Raw genomic sequence first — 18,829 nt, 5'->3', positions numbered from 1 at the left:
GTCTGTATAAATATATGTACCCTGGACCAATAAAGACACGTAGATTGATGCTCTATCACCCACACTGAACCCGTCTCGGCATGTCGTTCGTCCGCGGCTCCGCAAGAAACAAACTTTACTTATTCATAAACAAAGGACAGAATGAGCTTTTTAAGAGAAATTCAATGGTTAGTAGTGACATGCTAACAGAAGAAAATCTATCAAGATTTAGCTGGGGAACGGTGGTAGTGGACATATCTTCATTTAGGTAACAGTAATCTGTTAATCTCACTTTCAAGAAACTCATGCAAAACTGATCATAGACAAGCATTTATTTAGAATAATTCTCTGTGTTCTCAATACTAGGTGGATTTCAATAGGTAGATGTCTTTCTCTTGAAATTAATCTTTATTGTAGCAACATTCAAGACTGAGAATTTAAGTTGTTAGTTGCATTACACTGTTCTGTACATAAACACTCCCCTGTCTAAGTACATATTTATAGCCTGGGAGGAACACTCATAACTGAACTGTGGTTATATGTAGGTAGCTACTTTGGTGGTTTCTGAAGAGTAGTTCCAGTGCAACATGAGTGTTTCTGTCTTGCGAAATCTGCTATGTTATTCACAGTAAACAGGATCTTGACAGCTGAGAATTACTCTGAATCTAGTTCAGTAGAGTGCTCAAATGCATCCTTACCTTTAAACATGCAAATACCCCTGCTGAATTCTATACATACAGGTAAGACAAAATATATGCCACTAAGTGCTTTGCTGAATCATGATCAGAATGCACAAAACCTGCAGGATTACATCACACAAGGCTTATTTCCATTGTCCTTAATACTTGTACTAATATTTATAGGAATATCACTGTTAAGGCCATTACAGGCTGCAAAGTATAACAGTTTAGTCTAAGAAAGTAAGCAAGTTAAAATTTCCAACTGTATATTGCATGGTTCACCATGAGGGAACATACATAGAGAAAGTGGGATTTTACATTTTAGAACAAGCATACAAGACAGAAAATCGTTTTTACATGTAGCTGGATACTGTTCTTTCCAACCCGAATCTTTTACTTGACAAAACAAATTATAGATATTTGTTTGATAAAAGCATTATTACAGGTTGATACAGTTATAGAACTATGAAAGAATTCACTTCCCTATTGATTCAAAAATATATGTACTCTTTGTTCTTCTGTTTCTTACAATTTTAAAATGGGAAGAATGCTATAGCGGATAGGAATCTGTTCAGCCTGCTCTAGATTCTGCTAGTATTGTAGTGACAGAAATGGTCAGTGACCCAAAGAGAAAAGGATTTTAGGCTTCTGTCATATGAAAGACATGGGGATAAAAGCAAGACCTTGATGTGGCCAGGCTCATGCATCACCTTCTCTACAGCTGGAGCAAACACATTCCCTACAAACAGCCTAATCTCTGGATCCATGAGATTCAATAAATAGCAAATCAATTCCCATGGCTACAGTCTAGGATGGGTCTTAAGTACTTTTTATGGCTCAGATTGGAAGGCAAAAAACATAATTACAATTACCTCAGTGGTGTGAAGTGTTTTCACACATGCAACTATTTGCAGAGCCATTTCTACTGGCACAAACCCTGCCTGTGGTTTTCCGTGTCTCAGTGGGAGCCAGGATATACTTTTGTATTCAGCTGTAGGGTAACAGCAGTCTTCAGAAATTCTGCAGTTAGTCTAGTAAATAGGAACTTGTTTGGTCCAGGATGTCCCTCAATTTTCCAGTACCTTCGCCATCCCTTACATGCTCTGAGGGCCTCTACTGCTTACATGGTACCTTTTCCTTTTCTCTTCTGGGCTTTTTCAGGACTGCAGAAAGGAAACTCATCAGTTGGGGTGCGTGAGAGGAGACTGAGCAAAATTTTGGGCAGGAAAGAGTAGAGATGCAATCAGAAGAGAGAGAAATCAGACTCTATCCCTGCAGCTTTTGCAGAGATACCCCAAACCCCATGCACAGCTCAGTCTTTAGAATTTCCGTCCAGCCAGAGGTAGCTTGACTGAATTGTGTCATTAACAATGATGTCTGGCTCCATTCAAATTGGGCTGCCACAGAGACAGGTTCCTGTGCCAAGTGAGGTGGTCATCATGAGTCCTAAGTGGAAAACCACATATGTTGGAGAAAAGGCTCTAAAGGTCTTCCAGTCTCTCAGCAAGACAAGCTGGGAAAAGATGGCGTTAGCAAAGGGAACATTTACCATTTCCATCCACCCATACCTTACATCCCCTGTTCTTCCCTTTGCCCTTTTCTCCTCAGTTAAGGGTGATCTAGAGATTTTGGCAAGAAAGAACAAACAGATAAATGAGCTTAACTTACCATAGGAACTCTCAAACCTTTCTTCTGCTCATTTACTGAAGCATGATTAGGGTTTCAGTGAATTCATTTATCTTGCTTTTGCAATGACTTGTCACCTCAGCTGCCAATTTTCACTTTCATACCTTCCTGAACAGGAGAACAGTTTGCTGGTGAGAAAAAAACCCCATAGCTATTTGGTGAAGCAGTCTGAAGTATCTTGGGGTTGGTGGGGAGAGACAGGAATTAAGATGTAATGAAGCAGTGAGATGCAACAGAGTGCACACTGCTTGGTTCCAAGCATGTTTTCTTTCAGCCAAGAAGTTCATGCTAACAGGGAAATGAACTTTTAGAAAAATTCTGCTGCTTCCAGCAGATATTCAAAAAGATGATACCTTGAAAAATTCATACTAGTTAACTTTCGCACTAATAAAAAAATTTACTCTGTGGAAAAGAGGATTTAATATCACCTAGTTTAGACAGAGAGTTTTCCTCTCTGAGGATGGAGAGAAGTAAATAGGTAGGTATTTACTTCCCTTTCCTACTCCATATTGATGGAATGGCCCAGTACAGGCTGTAGCACATAAAAGGCCTTCAGCGCTGACCACTGAAGTTTGTGTCCAATATACTTACCAAGACTGGAGTAATCATGCTTATTTAGGAGTTGCTCAAATGGAGTCAGTAGTGTTTCCTTTTGATATCCTATGCGAACATTAGCTCAAGCAGCAGTCAGCCAAGCAGACAGAGACTAGAGGAATCATGTGCTGATAGCAGTACTGATACAAGACCTACTGGCCATTTGCTTTGCTTTGCTGGGCAGGAGTGAATGTCAGATTAGATGACACTAAGCAAATAGCTTGCTGATGGGATCGAAACCACATACAGCCACCCCCCCTAACTCTAGCAAATCTATAAAGGAGGGCAATAAGCTAAAGAAGAACCAAGACACACAGGGTATAATTTGCCAAACCTGAGAGGTCTCCAATTAAAGACACCTTTGTTCTTTAGGGAGCCAGAGACATCTGCCCTAAATCTCTGCAATACATACCACAGCTGTACCTTATTTTGAGGGCTGCAGCTCCAAAAGGTCCCTTACAGAGGACAGTACTGCAGCCTGCAGAAGCAGTGCTCTTTTCCCAGCAGAGCAGGGTCTGCCAGGATTTATCCTTTTCCGGGATTTGGCCTTTTCATTGAAGATTCTTGATCACTGGTGTAGGCAGCTATGCTGAATTTCTCTGGCCCAGCAGCAGGCCAGCATGAAGTGTGTCCTGGGTTTGAGTGAGTGGTGGGGTTTTTTGGTAGCAGGGGAGGGGGTTATAGGGGTGGCCCCCTGTGAGAAGCTTCTCGAAGCTCCCCCAGCTCCAAGTCAGCTCCACCTCCGCACCAAGGCTGAGCCCATCAGCTGCACCTCTGTGACAACGTATTTAAGGGACGTGGTGACGAGCTGTTGGACTTGTGAGGAGGAGTTGTGGCAGCTGCATGAACACCAAGGTCAGTGGAGGAACAGAGGAAGAAAGGAGGGGGGAGGTGTGCCAGAGCAGAGACCCCCCTGTAACCTGTGGTGAGACAGCAGGGTGGCCCGCACCCCCTCCCCCCCCCCAGCCACCCATGAAGATCTATGGTGGAGCAGACAATGATTTATGGCCTGTGTTTCATTTCATATGGACGATCAAGGTGTCTGTGCCTGAAGAAGGCCGGGGTCTTGTGGGAAATGATAGCCCCTGCTGTTGTAGTTCAGTGCTGGAAGGATTGCAGCATGAAGGGGTGTCACACACCGGAGCAGCTCGGGAAGGGCTGCAGCCCGTGGGAGGGACTCCAGTTGGAAAAAGTTGGTGTCCCATGCTGGAGCAGTGTAAGGAAACACTGCGGCCCTTGGGAGGGACTCATGTTGGAGAAAGTTTGTGGAGGACTGTCTCCTGTGAGAGGGGGACCACAATGGAGCAGGGGGAAGAAGTTCCAGAAGCTCCCCCCACCGAAGATGGAAGAAGCGGCAGCACTCACTGCACCCCCCATTCCCTGCCCCTGTGCTGCTGTGGGGAGGAGGTAGAGATATTGGGAACAGACCTGAGCCTGGGAAGAAGGGAGGGGTGGGGATAAGGTGTTCACAAGATGTGGCAATGCTTCTCGCTGTCCTACTCTGTTAAGTGTTGTTGTTAGTGTCTGTAATAAATATATGTTCTTTTTTTTTTTCTTTCCCTAATGAGTCTGCCTTTTGCCCATGACCATAATGGGTGATCTGCCCCTCCCAGTCCTATCTTGAATACCAAGCCTGGCTCATCTGTCTGTTCTCCTTGTTGAGAGAGAAGGGACCTGTGAGCAGCTGAGTGGTGCTCAGTTGCCCTCTGAGCTCAAACCACGACATGTGGCAGGCGAGATGCAGAAGGCAAGGTGAAGCATACATTGCCTAGACCACCAAGGCTGTAGTGCAACAACCTGCAAAAGTGCAAGACAGCTTCAGTCCCTCCAGCTGCAAATCTCCCACTTCTGTGAACTAGCTGCTATGCTGTCACACAGATGATGATTACAAGCATCTCTCTGTCATTTTAGTTAACTAGGCTTTAGATACATTTAATAGAACCTATCATGCTCCATGGAAATGACTACTGCCAGGACACACCTATTACATCCTCAGGGGACTGAAGTAGGGGAACATACTGTGTGTCATGTATACCTTTAAACACAAGAATTACATTCAATTAATACTCTAATTCAAGACTGCGGTCCTCAAAACATACCCTCATATCTCACTGACGTTATTAAGATCTGACATTTCTGTTGTATTTCCTGAAAAATCTAAAGTCAGCCCCCCACCTTCTCACACACTCAGAGATGCTGCTATCTGAGGTATGAGGTATAGCAGGGTTGAACTTCAAAGGCATTTGTTAGAGGTGGAGTGAGCAGAACTCTATTCTGAATTTCGGTTTCTATCTATAAAACAGAGATGCTGTCTCTTCTCTGTATCATAAGAACATCTTATCTATGTATGCACTTTAAGACCTGGATACTACAATGAAAACAGACCAAACATAGTCCTTGGTATGTGTAAAACTGTAGGACTTGGGAGGTAATGTGCTTCATGCACTGACTGCAATCTGTCCTTTCTATCCAGTCCAAATAACAGCTCCTGACATGGCTCTGAACCAACTCCGTCACTTTCAGATTTTAGCGACAGGCCCCATTTCTAGTCATTAAGTCATACTTTCATAGCAGTTTGTATTAAAGTACTGTATGTGAAGCATCAAACACTCAAGACTTCTCCTGAGCAGCTTGCTTATCTGCTGTAGGCAGGCAATGCTCAGCGTCCATACCAGCTTGCTCCTTTTTCTCCTTGATTTAGTGGAACGTGGGATGTATTAATCTTCAACCAAATATGTTTCACTTGCTCCTACCTCCTCCTCCTCCTGAATTGTCTTACTACTTAACATGCATACAAAATTACAGCAAATTGATCTCATCTGAATTTGAAATAATCTCTGCATTAGTCTTGGTTTCTTAAAAACCTTAGTTTTCAACAACACCTTTTATGACCTCAAACTTAGTCTGAGATTCTGCATTTTAGTCTTCAGGGAATCTTCAAATTTTCCCTGTTCTATGGCTAGGAGTCTGTCCTTTATCCATTTCAAAACCTGAGATAAAAATAAAAAGTTTTATAAAAAAAAAGTTTTTGTTTATAATAAGAAAGACTGACATTTCTTTATAAAAACTGCAATATTGATACATTTTATGTTCTGAGGATAAGGCACATTTGAACTTCTGGAATTCTTGATGGGTACCTGCATTGTCCCAGTTTTATGCAAAAATCATGTTCTTGACCAGACATTCAGTTTTTTAGGAAAACCCCTCCATGGTTTCACATGCCAAAATAAGACTTCTTGTTGCCTTTGGAGTCTATTTAATTATAATCAGCTTACCTTTTGGTCTGTCTGCCTCTGAAGTAGAACAGATACTTATTAAAACTGATGTGTGCATAAGACAGCCTCCTTCAGGTCACTGCTTGTGGCTTGTGGTTCTGCTTAGTGAACCTCCAGCTATTTCAGAAAACCTTAATGACTTCCAAGAATTTTGATAATTTTCATACAAATTTTACAGTGTCGAGCAGTTACCTCTTCCCACCTGCCATTTACTCTTCTCTAGTTCGGGAGAACATCATTATTCCATGTAGGACTAATGCAGTGTAGTGGAGGAAGCCAAAGACCAGAAATAATCAAAGTAAATGGTTTACAGATTACCAATGGGATGCAGTTTCCTTCTCATGATCTAGGAAAACGAATGGCTTTTTTTTGCAAGCTGTTGCAACATCAGAGAAAACCCACAGTTTTATGGGTCACAGGAAATGTTTATCAGTTCTTGGAACATCAAATATTGGCTGTCTTCAGACACAGCACTTTAGCAATTAAAAACTTAATTTAACAGTTCAAAAAGTAATGTAGCATCACAAACAACTTCTACTGTATAACTGCATACTGTATCCTTGCTGCTGTGACAGGCCATACCTTTTCCGGGAAGCCATTTTAGAGTTGAAATGAATGAAGGTAATTTACCTCTTTCTGACTTTTTGTCTCAGATATTTTAAGAATTTCATTTATACTGTGGTTTTGTTTTGTGTTTTTGTTTGTTTGTTTGTTTTTTTGTTTTTTTTTTTTTGGTTGTTGTTTTGGTTTTGTTTTTTAAAATGATTTTTTCCCTAATACTGAGAATAAAACACATTCTGAATTAACCATGAAAGTCCAGGAGCTGGGTGGGATTCTTGGGCTAGATCTGAAGCCCTTATACTTCAAGCCATTTGCTGGCAGCAAGGTAATTTCTATAAACTTCAAGTACTCACCAAGTGTATTTTTTCCAGGGATTCAATTCTGTTCTTTCACAACAGCTAAAATTATATTTACAAACTACTTTCCAAATTTCATGTCTATGAGCATTTACTTTATGCTGAATGCTTGACTCCATTTCACCAGCTTGTTTTTCAGAAAAAGAAATGGAAGCAGAACCTTCTGCAACACTCCTCACTCATCCACAAAGTGATTTGCAGACATACATAATAAGGGAGCATGGAAACCAAAATCAATTAATTGAAAAATAATTGAAAAACCATTGATCTGCAGAACCTTAAAAATAAAAAGCAATTAAAAAATGGAAGCATAACATTTGTAATTAAAGATTATATGGTAAAAGTTTACATTTGTTATTCTATAAAGTTTTCAGATTAATTATTATGCCCAGCTTTTGGAGAAGTGTACTGATTAAAAAGGCAAGAAGAAATAAATCTTGTTTTCCTCTTAGGAAAACCTGTTTTGATTACAAAAGCAAGAGTCTACCTTTAAACCTCAGTTCTCATGAGTTAACTGAAATATTCCATCTTTCTCTACCTACTTCTTCAATGCCTCTTGCACAGGAATGTGGTGATTGTTCTGGCTATGAACGTTAAAAAGGTAAATTGAATTATACCTGTTCTGCAGAAATGTTATTATGCTCTATTATTATATATCCTCAGCAGGATGGCATGTAGTATCACTGATTACTTTGTGAAGCATGGAATAAGTCTGAGTCCCAAATTCTCAGAAGAATGGGCTTGTAATAATTGGCATGATTGGAAAACTGTGGAAGAACAGCTAACTGTGGCCAGGGGCCATATGAAGGATGTAAAAGGAAAAGGAATTATTTTTAAGACATTAGGCACCTGCCTAGAAGCTGCTTATCAGGATAGGAAGAATAACAATAAAAGGCAACGGGACCTAAAAGAAGAAACAGAAGGCAGAAAGGCTGCTGAATTAATACTGTCTTTGAAAATTGAGCAGCTGTAGAAGCAGTTATAGAAAGAAAAGGAGAAGACAAAAAATTTGGAAGAAAAGATTGAGATGATGCTGATATGGGCTGCACACCTGCCTAACCTCATGCAAATTATGAAATTAATATTGTCCCCAAAGGACTGGGATGGTGATATTTGGGGTGATCCTAATGACTCTGATGAGGGAAATGATGACCCCTTTTCTCCTTTGGGTTTCTCTCAATATGAGGGTAGGCCCGTCATTAAAGCAGAGTACATTCTAATTCTAGTTGGTCCTCGATGTCAACTGGTGAAATTTCTAATAGATACGGGAGCACAAAGTTCAATACTGACACAAAAGGATCCAAGCAATTGTGTGTGCAACCCATGTGGCAGAGAGTTAAAGTCACTGGAGTAAATGGAACAAGTATTATTTACCTAACTGGGAAAGTTAATTTATGACTCCCTGACAAGAAGCACATGTGGACTACTCACTTTGTGATTAAAAAGTGTGATGGAAATATTTTGGGTTTTGATGTTTTGACTGGACAAAACTGGTGCTTGCCAGATGGAAGCATGTGGTTCTTCAGTTCAGACAGGTCATATTTTAAAACAGAGATATGCACTCAGATGATCTTGAATGCTTGAATATATATTCAAATTGCAGAGCCCAGATAAATATTTGTCTTCATTTAGCTGAGAAAGAAACTTCATCAAAATTCTGAAAGAAAGCAGAAATTAATAAAAAAATCTTATTCAAGATGATACCCAAATCAAAAAGTCTCCAGAAGATTTAATACCATTGGGAGTATCTTCCCAAATCTAAACTAGACACATTCGAGTAACAGCCATTATGAAGACTAAAAACCGTATCCTCCCAGCTTCTGGTCACGCTCCCAGTGCTGTATATCCATCTCAAGTTTTTTTGCTCATACTTTCAAGCAGTTCAAAAGCATTTATTTGACATTTGTACCAGCTGCTTACTATTGGTGTTATCTAATAGGATTAAGGGAATATAGAAGGTGAGGATGCACTGCTCCTGTAATACTTTGGGAGATTAAATGTTTTCCTTGTAACATTTTAAAGTCTTATTTCATTTTGCACCGATTTATAATGGAATGATTTCTCCCCTCCCTTCCTTCCCACCTCCTCCTATGTTTGAAGAGCAGCATGTCACCTTGAAAAACAGCATGTGGGATCTAGATGAGAGAGTCAGGAGAGAAAAGCTTTCAGGAGCAGATTTGTGGTCCTGTGGGAATCAAAAGCATGAATCTGAAAAGGACAGGATTAACTATAATCTCATATTTCAATGTGAGAGGTAATGAAACTGTATGCTCTTCTACATTCTTGTCAAAAGTAAAACTAGTTTTCTCCTTAGAAAGAGTGGCAAAAATGTCAGGTAAGATTTATCATTGTATCTCAGAAGCAACCCAAAAGGATCCTGAAACATTCGTAAGAATTCTGTGGTTTATATAGCTTCTTCCCTTTATTTTAAGAATAAATAGTTTCTAACAAGTGGAATACTGAGGCATTAAGAAACCCCACTGCTTTTTAGTTAATTAGAAGCATACCAGCACAGGATCCCATAGATCCATCTACAAAAAACTTGTAGAGAAATTAAGATAAATTACCTAACAATCCTGTTACATCTTTGCTGATGTTCCTATATCTGAATGTAATCTTAATGACAACAGATATAAGTTTTAGGTAAGGACAGACTGCTGTAATGGATACCTCTGAGAGCCTTCATCCCTTCCCTGAGCAGAGCATTTGGAGAGGAAAAAAGGAACAGGGAGTGGAATATTTAAAGAGACATAAATGCAAGGGCAGGTGCGCTGCACTCCAAAAGAGGCATTGCTTACTTTAATTTTGTCTCAACTGCTTTCAGATACAAAGCAGAGTGCATCTCCTTAGGAAAGAGGTCGGGCTTCAGATGGCTTTGACTCTGGCTAACAACTAAATGGGCTTGACCTACTGCGTGCAGCAGTCTCTTACTGTTGTACTTACCTACTCACACATGACACAAGTCGGTGCTATCAGGAAGCAGCGTTATTCCCACACTGCAGACACACGCCAAGAGCTCTTAAAGAAGTGAAACTAAACCCCAAGTGCTTGGTCAGAGGGGTTCCAGCTCCAAGTTGTGGTGGAAAAGGCTTAACTCTTTACTCTCCAAGTCACTGAATATGCCAATACACACATGGATTATTGTAAGATAAAAAGAGCAGCTTTCAGTTATATGGGTTGGTTTGCATTTTAGCTTTAAATTTATTCCCCTTAGAATTTTCTGAATCCTGGTTCTTTCACCCTTTCTTTCCTACCCTGTTCTCTACCCTGTTTCACTTTTCTTTCCAAATGTGCATTCTGATGGATTTTAACTTCTCGCTTTCCCAGTTATAATTTTGATCTATAAGTAGGGAAATTTAATGGTCAAGAACAGCAACTAATGAAATGTCAAAGCTGCTAGAATGAGCTAAATTATGCAAGCTGACAGTTAGGTAAGAAACCTGCCTTCCCATTTACTTCAGCAGCTCCCACAACAGATAGTTCAATTTTTTTTATTGGTAGGAAGATGCTCAGCATCATTCTAAAGTAGAGATTCTCATACATCCTCCTCCACTAATCTTTGGGAGCATTTGGCTTGAAAGCGTCATTACATCCTGAATCCATCTTGCTCAGCCTCTCTATTATGCCTTTTTATTAACATCTGTGATGTGACTGAAGCATTCAGGGTTTCACTCGTAACCTGTACAAAACCCAGCTACAGACACTGCTGATAAATGAAGCTTGAGGTTTTACGTGAAACATTATTGCTTAATACATCAGTTTTATGTCAGAGGTACTGATGTTTTTATGGCCTCTCTATTCAGAGTAATGGGCCTGTACTCACGGGGGCTTCATAATTTGAATAGCAAGCATCTTTTAGATTGACAAAGTAATTTATAAAACCTGCATCATGAGTCAAGGCTAGTTATGTAAATCAGAAGTTTTTCTTGAAGTGAGAATTGCTGTTGCTTTCCGTTGATGAATGTGGTCTGCATGTTCTCTGGAGAAACTCCTAATCCCTAACAGTATCCTGAAAATAGCATTATGCTAATGAAGGCCATTTTTGGCTTGTAATCCTACCCAATTAAATTTGAGCAAAAGGCTTTTTGTATATGGACATATGTAGCTTAATTTCCTGAGCAATTCCTTTCTCGTGTCATAACCAATGTAAGATCCCACAAATTCCGAGGCACAGCACCTGCAACAGCTGTTCTGAGTCATGACAAAATGCACGTTCCCTGCTTTGGCCCAAAACAGTCTGAAAAATGAAGGTTGAGATATAGCAAAGAGTCTTCAACAAAGTATTTCTGAACCCTCTTGGTAGACCTGAACAACGCTTTGTTGAGCTAAAGAAAACAAGTCAAATATTACTAAGTAGCAGCTGCTTTTTTTGGTCTAAAACATGTTTTTAAATGTCTCTTGCATACCTCTTCCAGATGTAAATTATGGAAAATTTGATTGAATATATGGAAGTGACCAGCTGTGAGCAATGCCAGCTTTGATGAATTAACTCAAACTCTGTATTGCTCTAGTTTTTACTACCAGTCCCTTCTTTTATTCTGAAATTGTCACATTTCCTGTCGTGTTGTTTTGCCAAAATCCTGATAATCTGAACAAAGTGACACCCCTGAAATATTCATGCTGGACATCATGCTGCATTCTCTCTTGCTGTCCTTGTTGCCTAAATGCAAAGGAAGTATGCTATGTAATTAAAGGTGTGTCTTAAAACTTCAGAGTGACAAAACTTTGTTGCAGTGTTATTCTGATCTGGAAAACACAGAAACTGGAAGAAATTTCAGTCAGTTTATCATTATAAACCTCTCAACCCTAAGGTGTTGAATGATACGTTGCCTCAAGCTTCTCTATGACTCAACTTTCTCTTGTTAACCCCGTTAATCTAATGTTCCACCAAAACATGAAACAGTATTTTAACACAACTTTAGGAAAACGGTTGAAAAGTTCCAAGTCCATCTCAAATCCTAAAATATCCAAATCGGAATGTTGCCTATTGACTGCTGATGGAGAAAATCAGGGAACAAATTCCCTTTTGATGTGAGACTACTCAGAATGGTTCTGAATCACCCTTTTCTTTCCTATCAGTGAAGCAGGGAGGGTCTCATTGGCAACAACAAAACTCAGCATGCTCCCCCCCAAGTCTGATGCAATCTCTGGTTTATTAATGGCAGGCAGGAACTTTCCATAATTTAAGATTTTACTGTGTTCACATTAAATGCTATGTTTTTATCTCCTTTTATATTCAAAAGGAAGAAAGATGAGCTTTCAAAATGCTTAGAGTTGTTTCATTATCAGAAGATATTATCTAAGAAAAGCAACTACAAGATTAAAATAACTTCAAGTGGCCATTTAGAGATCTGCAAAGCATTCAGTCTTTTTGTATTGTTTAACCATTTTAGGACTCCTTCAATAGCCATGAGAGACTAGAAGATTATTTCTAAATCAATGAGAAAGTTATTAGGAAAACTCTAGTAGGCTGATACAGAGAACCTACCTACACTCTGTCCTGGTTTGAGCTGAGATAGAGTTAATTTTCTTCCTACTAGCTGGTGCAGTGCTGTGTTTTGGTTTTATTGTGAGAATAATGTTGGTAGCACACTGATGTTTTAGTTGTTGCTAAAGTAGTGCTGATCCTAAGTTAAGGATTTTTCAGTTTCCCATGCTCTGACAGTGAAGAGGTGCACAAGAAGCTGGGAGGGAGCCTGGCCAGGACAGCTGACCTGAACTAGCCAAAGGGATATTCCATACCATAGAACGTAATGCTCAGTATATAAACTGGAGGGAGTTGGCTGGGAGGAACAGATCGCTGCTTGGACATCGGTCAGCAGGTGGTGAGCAATTGCACCGTATATCACTTGTCTTTTTTTGAGGTTTATTTCTCTCTCTTTTTGCTATATTCCTTTTCATTACTAATGTTATTATTATTATAATATTTTATCCTAGTTTAGTTATTAAACTGTTTTTCTCTCAACTGATGAATTTTACTTTTTTTCAATTCCTTTCCCCATCCTACTGTGAGGGAGAAGGAGTGAGTGAGCGGCTGCATGGTGCTTAATTGCTGGCTGGCTCTCTTCATTTCAGTGTTTATTCTTGAGCTAATTAACACTTGATAATGCAACACCATTTCATAGCATTTGCATTCCAAGTACTGAAGAGAGGGAACATCAGCTTAGATGAACAGGTTTGGAAATTTGTATACTCAAACTTTAGGAAATGTTTAAACATGAGGGGAAAAGAAGGTACCATCTATAGGCTAGGTAGATGTGCTGCTGAAGAATGCAAAAACTAAAAGATACTTCAGATTAGTGTTTTCCCCCCAAAAGATTGCTTGAAAATAGCTTAATAGATATTGTCTATGATCTCCATGAGCCCAAAACATTTATTTAGTAAGGGGACAGAACACACAAAAGACTGACCTATTATCAGTTGATTTTTAGTTCTAGCTACTGTGTATGTAACACTTTGAAGCCACAGATAAACATAATCCCTCCTCCAGGATGCTTTCTGCCCACAGAGAAAGGAGATTACTGGGCAGAAAAAGCAATAAAATGTAACATTGATGAGATTTTTATGTAAGTATTATAGTAGTTGTGCATGTAAACAACTGAGTTACTCTGGGAGCCTGACACTGACAACTGGAATGTAAAGAAATGCATATGTCTGTATATGTGCATGTGTGTATATACATACACATGTATGCATATATATATATTCAAATGTACATTGGTCCAGAACACTTCAAGTACAAAATAGTCACATGAGTAGACTGTGCAATATTTAGAATATATAAAAATATTGTCCTTTATTCCTATTTTCACAGTTTTGCGGTAATGTTTGGCAAGAAATGTAATACTGATGGTCACTTATGTGCAGCATCTCGTTTTCGAAACAGCACTCCTCTTTCTGGCATCCCAGGAACTTTAACATCCTTGCCCAGATTTTAGATGTAATAATTTACCTACAAGAAAATCTAACTCCAAATCTTTTAAGATGTACCTTTACCACTGCAAGTACAAAATAATGCACTAAATGTTTCCTTAATGTTCTTTCCAGCCTCAAAGAAAATCACCACCGGCTAGATCACATTCACAACCATCAGGATATTCTTTGATACATGTGGACATGAATATTAGAAGGCTGAGTACCAAGAATGAAATATGAATGACCTTGAACTAAAAAAAATAATTATTTTCTCCTCCTATTCTTCCTGTACTTTGCCAGAAAAGTTACAGACATAGTGGATTTTATATTGAAAAACCTACTGATTTAGCACTGCATGCAAGTAGCATAAGCCTCCCTTGTTTTTTCTTGGGAGCCTTAGAATTTAATTTGGTATAGCAACTTGCAAACCAGGCTCAGAGCCAACAGGGTACTTCAGTTTCCTGGAATTAAGGCAATCCCTACATATTACAGATGTAAAGAAACTAGTTATTTTACTGCAAATGTTGATCTCCTTGGAAGTATTTTGTAGATTTCAGGATGGTTTTTGTTCTTTGGCTTCAACAAAAAAAGTTGCCTTTCCTTTTAAGTGCTCTAATATTAATTATCTTAACAAGCCATCAACAGTTCTTTCTTTCAATCAAAATAATGAAATCCCAAGCTGAACTCCTCAAGCAGTAAGGGTGAAAATATTGTTTGCATCCTGCACTGACCACCCAGCTGATCCAGTGGGCACTTCTCACAGCAGCATATTTTTTCAGACCTACCATTCAGGTCAAGTACTAGCTGGATGTTTGCTTTCAGTATGCCTCCATTCATTAACACTTTTGATTAGATACTATGTTATTTACCATCTAATTTCAAACAATATGTAGTACTTCTATGAAGGTATTACTGCTCTTAGACAGTGCTAAAAAAACCCCAAGAGAAACACTCAGTGATTATAGACCAACCTCATAGCTCCTCACAGGACAAGCCATTAATATGCAATAGTTGCTGAACACTGCAAATCACTGCTTTTTCTTTCCCCTCCTATTAGAATAATGTGTCGTTATTCACTAGCACCAGAAAGAACTACCAGCTCCTATAATTCCTGTTATTCATATTAGCCAGCATTTGTAAAAGTAGTCAGGAATTTGCATACTCACCTGGACTCGATGGAACTACCCTGCACATTCCATGCCATGGACCGTACTCCATACTGTCATCTTCCACGCAGGTTTGTTCTTGGATGTCACAGAGCAATGCCTGTTTCTCACTCATTTGACCAGGAGTCACGACAGCCCAGACACACTGCACATCATCTAGCCTGAAAACAGTTAATAAACCAAGAGACAGACAATTCTTATGGATCTGTTTAATTTCTATTCCTACAATGAAACGGGAGTTGCGTACCCTTGTATGTGTAACGATTTGAAGTTAACAGGTACAACCTTGTGTTGCGAGGATGAGCAACCTACAGAAAGGATAGCTCTGCATGGAACTGCATTTTACTACACTCTGGAACGGTAAAACACTGGCACGGGTCACCCATATTGGTGGTAGATGCCCCATCCCTGGAAACATTAAAGGTTGGGTTGGACGGGGCTCTGAGCAACCTGATCTAGTTGAAGATGTCCTTACTCATTGCAGGGAGATGTTGAACTAGCTGAGCTTTAAAGGTCCCTTCCAACCCAGATGATTCTCTGATTCTATGATTTAGGATAGGAAGACTTTCAGAAAACTCAAGATGACACAATTTAAGCAAATAAGAGGAAAATATTTGTGTTGTTTTTTTCAGTCCAAGGAAGCTTCCTGAAAACATTAATAACTTTTCGTCCAAGGTAACAAAAACTTTGAAATAAAGTTGTTTCGCATCAAAGCTTAAAATGTAGGCAAGAGTATTAAAATAGGATCTTTTCATAAAACATTTTGAAAGTAGATGATTATAAAACCTAAGTCTTTCTCACAGTCATTTTCAGCACAGTGACAGTCTCCAATTTGCAGTGGTTTTGCCTGAAGTAAGAAAAAAAGAAATGCCAAACCCAGACCCATATAAGTACCTGGCTGGCTTGTAAGCTAATTTCTGTTTGTAAGCTAGTTCTGTGCTTAAGTACCTTAGGAAAGCTAGATATTAAAAACAAATATGGATATGCACATACTGAGAAGTCATCCAGGTTTTCAATTCTCCTTTGGACAGCCTTGTATGAGAAGAAATAAAGGAAGACACAGGAAGAAAAGATTGTGTCACCTACTTAATTTTCCAGTCACAAGGCAGGTATTTCTTGCATAACAGAAAGGGAGCAGGTTAGATAAACTAGCTGTTTCCTTCAGCCAGAGAATGTGCAAATTTGTCAATGCTTAGGTAATGGATTTGCTCAATACCCAGAATTTACTTAGTACTGTAATTTTAACACCACATTTTAGTATTCATGTGAATTGTATGCATCCCCCCCTCCCCTTTTCCTTGTATGATTAGGCTTCAGACAAACTCTAGAAGTAAACCCAAGCATTCTCCAAATGCAACTCTGTTTCAAGATCACTTGATGGTAAAAGCAAGTTTGTTCTTCATCCTCCCTCTTATAGTAGCACAGTAATGAAGCAAGTGCTAGAGACAAAGAGAGCAGAGCTGGAACTGTAGCTACAAGAATATAAGGAACTATTTTAGGAATACTTAGGCCCTGGGTTGCCAACACTGACCAAAAGACAAGAGCTCATAATGGCTGAGTTCAACTGAAATCATAATACCTACCATAATATATGATATTTCAAAGGATCACAGCTCACCTTTTCTGTGTTCAAAACAGCTCACTGAAGGGGACATTCGTTTGCCCTGCTATGCTCTGCTCAAGCAATCCTGTCACCAGTCCTCCTGGAGCCTGCTCTGTCCACCACAAGCCAGTTTACTTTTTCATTACAATTTGTCATTCGACGTGAAAGTGTGGGTGAAGGAGGAAGCAGGATATTGTTCTCAACCTCCAGGAGTGAAGGACTTTTGAATTGGGTCCCTTTTTTAGCCTAGAATTGCCATGGTAACCCTTCTCTGTATGGATGTTGATGGTATCTCCTCCAGCAGTTAGTTTATGCATCCACCATTCAACTCTCTAAATCTTTTGTGCAGTTCCTGGTTAATGAGTTCGAGCTCACTTTACTTGGAGCTCTTACAGTTGTTTTCTTCCTGACCCTCAAAAGGAGGTTGATTTCTCACTCTCTTTCCTGACCTAAATTACTTAGGAATTAAAAGGAGAAAGACTAGGGTGCAAGATACTGGCTGAGAGGTATTAATGTGGGGCCTGTCCCCATAGGAACCATGCTGCCAAGATTCTCAGGAGGATATTAATTTTCCAGGACACCACATCTCCAGCCACACATTGCTTTTGCTATCAAAAGGACTGCTCAGCTGCTGCTACAAGGAATCCATACAGTACGATTAGCTAGCCTTTAATTTTTTCAGGAAACTTAAAATATAGGCTATAACATCGCTTATTTGTAACAGAGCTGAATTAAGCAATGGGAGTAGAGGACTGCATTAAGATTTGAAGAGGGTATGGTGAATTGTAACAGCTTGACTTGCAAAGGTTTAAATGGGCTTATCAGCCAGTCAGGCAACTGAGATGAAGAAACTAGATCATTCACTATTCAGCAGAGCTGCTAACAAGGATTTGCATATCATGAAAGGTCAATGACCTTTTCTCATACCTTTGGCATTTATCTTCTTAACCATTATCTAAGTCCTCTATATTGCCTAGCTGTGTTCAATGTGTTGCACAGAATCTGGCCTCACAAACCCCTTTGTGATTTCTGAGACATTGTTCTTGCCCACTGAGAGCCCCAAAGCCATTCTCTGGAAGCTGGCTGCTGGGAACATTACTTAATGCCCCAGTAAATGCTTTTTCTACTAGAGTCCTCTCAGGCTTGTTGCAAAATATTACGATGCAGAGGCTGACAGCATTTTGAACAGTGAGGAGGCAGCAGACACCAGTTGACTGAAGTCTTCAGCAAGTCACTTAACATCTCAACAGGTTCTACCCAGCTACAGTACATGCTAGCTACTTGCTACTGGTAAGGAACAGAAGTGTTCCAGCCACTGGAGAGCTTGCCCAAACCTGTTTAAAGCACCAACAGAAGGTTTCCCTTTTCTTCTTTCACCCACCTTCCTTTCCTAATCAATTCACCATACTTCTCTTTCCCCATGTCTCTTCATATCTCATTTCAACAGTGATACAAATCCTCATTTCCCATTATTTTTGGGTCCTCTTTTTAATAGAAGTGTCTCCTTTCATCCAGGTAACTTTGGTGTTATTTATTGTTTGGCTATGTATCTTTTGTTGCCCTAGTTACTGCTCCTTGCCACATATTTTTCCACTGCCCTTACATTTATGTATTATTTTCATTTCAGAGTCCCCTATCTCTTCAGTCCTTGTTCCATTTAGTGTTCTCATTTTCCCCTGCAGACCCACTCCAAGTAATAAATGCCTGTTTTGATAGTGAACTCAGAAGAGCATTCAACTTTCTTTTGTCCCAAATCTTTTTGCTAAAAATGGATTATGCAATTGTTGCAGTAGCAGCCAGAGGGTGCCACTGAAATGAGGGTTTCTATTGTGCTAAGCACTGTAAAGGCACATTAGTCTGACTAGTTGCAGTCATAATACACTTTGTCCTTTGGAAAAGTTCAAGTTTTCAAAAAGCATTGACCACAAAGGGGACAAAAAGTCAACCATTTAAAATGAGATACTGAAAAGCAAGTAGCATTTATCCACAATTGTTAAGGGAAGAAATATATGGT

The 18,829-nt window shown here is 39.5% G+C and overlaps 1 long non-coding RNA gene across 1 annotated transcript; it reads right to left on the bottom strand.

Annotated features, from left to right (window-relative positions):
- Positions 1-485: 485 nt before the first annotated feature.
- LOC116964751 lies at positions 486-8,764 on the bottom strand. The gene is made up of 3 exons (XR_004408927.2): positions 8,563-8,764; positions 2,228-2,278; positions 486-2,105 (listed from the first exon to the last, which is right to left on the bottom strand). It is a non-coding gene; the product is annotated as an uncharacterized LOC116964751 (long non-coding RNA).
- Positions 8,765-18,829: the final 10,065 nt, after the last annotated feature.

The sequence above is a fragment of the Tyto alba genome, unplaced genomic scaffold, assembly GCF_018691265.1.
Source record: "Tyto alba isolate M040663 unplaced genomic scaffold, T.alba_DEE_v4.0 Super-Scaffold_14, whole genome shotgun sequence".
Lineage (NCBI taxonomy): Eukaryota > Metazoa > Chordata > Aves > Strigiformes > Tytonidae > Tyto > Tyto alba.
This window is presented reverse-complemented; position numbering and strand designations above follow the sequence as displayed.